The sequence below is a fragment of the Natator depressus genome, chromosome 28, assembly GCF_965152275.1.
Source record: "Natator depressus isolate rNatDep1 chromosome 28, rNatDep2.hap1, whole genome shotgun sequence".
In the NCBI taxonomy this organism is placed as follows: Eukaryota; Metazoa; Chordata; order Testudines; family Cheloniidae; genus Natator; species Natator depressus.
In genome coordinates, this window is record NC_134261.1 from 11,132,279 (window position 1) to 11,137,278 (window position 5,000).

At 66.0% G+C, this 5,000-nt stretch overlaps 1 non-coding gene across 1 annotated transcript; it reads left to right on the plus strand.

Annotated features, from left to right (window-relative positions):
- Positions 1-1,857: 1,857 nt before the first annotated feature.
- LOC141979807 (5S ribosomal RNA) lies at positions 1,858-1,976 on the plus strand. The gene has a single exon (XR_012637198.1). It is a non-coding gene; the product is annotated as a 5S ribosomal RNA (ribosomal RNA).
- Positions 1,977-5,000: the final 3,024 nt, after the last annotated feature.

A 5,000-nucleotide genomic window follows, 5' to 3' on the forward strand; every position in this document is an offset into this window, starting at 1 on the left:
CCCTGTCCCCCCTCACAAGATCGGGTACAACGCGCAGATTGGTCCCCGAGGCTCATCTCTGGTTCTCACAGGTTCCGAAAAACCTGTTCTCAGAAATCTCCTCGCACCCGTCAAAATGAACTAGTCGAAAAATCCAACCGCCAATTTAGGGGGACCAATCTGAAATCCTATCCGACCTCCTGGTTCTCTCGGTCGGCCGAGGGCACTTTTGGCGACCCCATCCGGACTTCCGTGAGACTGCCGGCCATCAGGTCAACCCGTCACTTTGAATGGGGTTGACCTGATGGCCGAGCAGGGACTTAGACATTTTTTCAGCCTTTTCCTCGGGGTTGACCTGGTGTCCCGGGGGGACTTAGACATTTTTTTCAGCCTTTTCCTCCGGGTTGACCTGGTGTCCCGGGGGGACTTAGACATTTTTTCAGCCTTTTCCTCCGGGTTGACCTGGTGTCCCGGGGGGACTTAGACTTTTTTTCAGCCTTTTCCTCCGGGTTGACCTGGTGTCCCGGGGGGACTTAGACTTTTTTTCAGCCTTTTCCTCCGGGTTGACCTGGTGTCCCGGGGGGACTTAGACATTTTTTTCAGCCTTTTCCTCCGGGTTGACCTGGTGTCCCGGGGGGACTTAGACTTTTTTTCAGCCTTTTCCTCCGGGTTGACCTGGTGTCCCGGGGGGACTTAGACTTTTTTTCAGCCTTTTCCTCCGGGTTGACCTGGTGTCCCGGGGGGACTTAGACTTTTTTTCAGCCTTTTCCTCCGGGTTGACCTGGTGTCCCGGGGGGACTTAGACTTTTTTTCAGCCTTTTCCTCCGGGTTGACCTGGTGTCCCGGGGGGACTTAGACATTTTTTTCAGCCTTTTCCTCCGGGTTGACCTGGTGTCCCGGGGGGACTTAGACTTTTTTTCAGCCTTTTCCTCCGGGTTGACCTGGTGTCCCGGGGGGACTTAGACATTTTTTTCAGCCTTTTCCTCCGGGTTGACCTGGTGTCCCGGGGGGACTTAGACATTTTTTTCAGCCTTTTCCTCCGGGCTGACCTGGTGGCCGAGCGTCTCGCCGTCCGCGGCCGGAGCTAGAGATGCCCCCCCCCCCAGGCCAGCCTGCGAAGCCGCGGCCAGGATCGGGCCCCTGGAAGTCTGACTAAAAATTTTCACCGACCCCAAAAACGGTTAGGGGGGGCCTCATAAAGCCTCCGGAGCGAAAAAAAAAAAAACGGAAAAAAGGATCGGGCCCACCCGAGGCAGGGGAGTCAGTAAGGGAAAGGGGACGAGGCGGCCCGGAGCCGGGTGCCCGGAGCCGGGTGCCGGCGGCCAGGATCGGGCCCCTGGAAGTCTGAAAAATTTTTTTCACCGACCCCCAAAGTGGTATTGGGGGGGGCTCATAAAGCCTCCGGAGCGAAAAAAAAAAAAAACGGAAAAAAGGATCGGGCCCACCCGAGGCAGGGGAGTCAGTAAGGGAAAGGGGACGAGGCGGCCCGGAGCCGGGTGCCCGGAGCCGGGTGCCCGCGGCCAGGATCGGGCCCCTGGAAGTCTGAAAAAAATTTTTTCACCGACCCCCAAAGTGGTGTTGGGGGGGGCTCACGAAGCCTCCGGAGCGGAAAAAAAAAACCGGAAAAAAGGATCGGGCCCACCCGAGGCAGCGGAGTCAGTAAGGGAAAGGGGACGAGGCGGCCCGGAGCCGGGTGCCCGCGGCCAGGATCGGGCCCCTGGAAGTCTGAAAAAAAAATTTTCACCGACCCCCAAAGGGGTGTTGGGGGGGGGCTCATGAAGCCTCCGGAGCGAAAAAAAAAAACGGAAAAAAGGATCGGGCCCACCCGAGGCAGGGGAGTCAGTAAGGGAAAGGGGACGAGGCGGACCGGAGCCGAGTGCCTACGGCCATACCGGACGGAAGGCCCCCGATCCCGTCCGATCTCGGAAGGTAAACCGTCCCGGGCCTGGCTAGTACTTGGATGGGTGACCGCCTGGGAATCCCAGGTGCCGTAGGCAGCTTTTCCCGCTGCGAGCCAGCTCTCTCCTTTTCTGGGGAACAAGGGCAGGGTCGCCCTGCCAGGGGCCCTGGGGCTGAAGTCCCTGCCGGCCACCAGGTCAACCCGGAGCCTGCCCCTCTGCGGCCAGCAGGTCAACCCCATACCGGCAGGGGGTTGACCTGGTGGCCGGGAAGCAGAGCGGCCAGCAGGTCAACCCCATACATTCAGCGGGTTGACCTGGTGGACGGGAAGGAAAGCGGCCAGCAGGTCAACCCCATACTTTCAGCGGGTTGACCTGGTGGCCGGGAAGGAAAGCGGCCAGCAGGTCAACCCCATACATTCAGCGGGTTGACCTGGTGGCCGGGAAGGAAAGCGGCCAGCAGGTCAACCCCATACATTCAGCGGGTTGACCTGGTGGCCGGGAAGGAAAGCGGCCAGCAGGTCAACCCCATACATTCAGCGGGTTGACCTGGTGGCCGGGAAGGAAAGCGGCCAGCAGGTCAACCCCATACATTCAGCGGGTTGACCTGGTGGCCGGGAAGGAAAGCGGCCACCAGGTCAACCCCATACAGGCAGCGGGTTGACCTGGTGGCCCGAAAGCAAACCGGCCACCAGGTCAACCCGGAGCCTGCCCCCGCGGGCAGGGGCCAAGCGGACCCCCCTCCGCCCGGGCTTGCCCTGCTCCGAGCCGGGGCTTAATCCCCGTCCGGCCACCAGGTCAACCCGGAGCCTGCCCCTCTGCGGCCAGCAGGTCAACCCCATGCCGGCAGCGGGTTGACCTGGTGGCCGGGAAGGAAAGCGGCCACCAGGTCAACCCCATACTTTCAGCGGGTTGACCTGGTGGCCGGGAAGGAAAGCGGCCACCAGGTCAACCCCATACTTTCAGCGGGTTGACCTGGTGGCCGGGAAGGAAAGCGGCCAGCAGGTCAACCCCATACATTCAGCGGGTTGACCTGGTGGCCGGGAAGGAAAGCGGCCAGCAGGTCAACCCCATACATTCAGCGGGTTGACCTGGTGGCCGGGAAGGAAAGCGGCCAGCAGGTCAACCCCATACATTCAGCGGGTTGACCTGGTGGCCGGGAAGGAAAGCGGCCAGCAGGTCAACCCCATACATTCAGCGGGTTGACCTGGTGGCCGGGAAGGAAAGCGGCCAGCAGGTCAACCCCATACATTCAGCGGGTTGACCTGGTGGCCGGGAAGAAAAGCGGCCAGCAGGTCAACCCCATACATTCAGCGGGTTGACCTGGTGGCCGGGAAGGAAAGCGGCCAGCAGGTCAACCCCATACATTCAGCGGGTTGACCTGGTGGCCGGGAAGGAAAGCGGCCAGCAGGTCAACCCCATACATTCAGCGGGTTGACCTGGTGGCCGGGAAGAAAAGCGGCCAGCAGGTCAACCCCATACATTCAGCGGGTTGACCTGGTGGCCGGGAAGGAAAGCGGCCAGCAGGTCAACCCCATACATTCAGCGGGTTGACCTGGTGGCCGGGAAGGAAAGCGGCCACCAGGTCAACCCCATACAGGCAGCGGGTTGACCTGGTGGCCCGAAAGCAAACCGGCCACCAGGTCAACCCGGAGCCTGCCCCCGCGGGCAGGGGCCGGCATACCCCCGTCCGTCCGGGGTCGCCCTGCCCCGGGCTCCGGGCTTAAGTCCCGAGCGGCCACCAGGTCAACCCGGAGCCTGCCCCCGCGGGCAGGGGCCGGCGGAGCCCCGTCCGTCCGGGGTCGCCCTGCCCCGGGCTCCGGGCTTAATTCCCGTCCGGCCACCAGGTCAACCCGGAGCCTGCCCCCGCGGGCAGGGGCCAGGCGGACCCCCGTCTGTCCGGGGTCGCCCTGCCCCGGGCTCCGGGCTTAATTCTCCTCCGGCCACCAGGTCAACCCGGAGCCTGCCCCCGCGGGCAGGGGCCAGGCGGACCCCCGTCCGTCCGGGGTCGCCCTGCCCCGGGCTCCGGGCTTAATTCTCCTCCGGCCACCAGGTCAACCCGGAGCCTGCCCCCGCGGGCAGGGGCCGGCATACCCCCGTCCGTCCGGGGTCGCCCTGCCCCGGGCTCCGGGCTTAATTCCCGTCCGGCCACCAGGTCAACCCGGAGCCTGCCCCCGCGGGCAGGGGCCAGGCGGACCCCCGTCCGTCCGGGGTCGCCCTGCCCCGGGCTCCGGGCTTAATTCTCCTCCGGCCACCAGGTCAACCCGGAGCCTGCCCCCGCGGGCAGGGGCCGGCATACCCCCGTCCGTCCGGGGTCGCCCTGCCCCGGGCTCCGGGCTTAATTCCCGTCCGGCCACCAGGTCAACCCGGAGCCTGCCCCCGCGGGCAGGGGCCAGGCGGACCCCCGTCCGTCCGGGGTCGCCCTGCCCCGGGCTCCGGGCTTAATTCTCCTCCGGCCACCAGGTCAACCCGGAGCCTGCCCCCGCGGGCAGGGGCCGGCGGAGCCCCGTCCGTCCGGGGTCGCCCTGCCCCGGGCTCCGGGCTTAATTCCCGTCCGGCCACCAGGTCAACCCGGAGCCTGCCCCCGCGGGCAGGGGCCGGCGGAGCCCCGTCCGTCCGGGGTCGCCCTGCCCCGGGCTCCGGGCTTAATTCTCCTCCGGCCACCAGGTCAACCCGGAGCCTGCCCCCGCGGGCAGGGGCCAGGCGGAGCCCCGTCCGTCCGGGGCCGCCCTGCCCCGGGCTCCGGGCTTAAGTCCCGAGCGGCCACCAGGTCAACCCGGAGCCTGCCCCCGCGGGCAGGGGCCAGGCGGATCCCCGTCCGTCCGGGGTCGCCCTGCCCCGGGCTCCGGGCTTAATTCTCCTCCGGCCACCAGGTCAACCCGGAGCCTGCCCCCGCGGGCAGGGGCCGGCATACCCCCGTCCGTCCGGGGTCGCCCTGCCCCGGGCTCCGGGCTTAATTCCCGTCCGGCCACCAGGTCAACCCGGAGCCTGCCCCCGCGGGCAGGGGCCAGGCGGACCCCCGTCCGTCCGGGGTCGCCCTGCCCCGGGCTCCGGGCTTAATTCTCCTCCGGCCACCAGGTCAACCCGGAGCCTGCCCCTCTGCGGCCAGCAGGTCAACCCCAT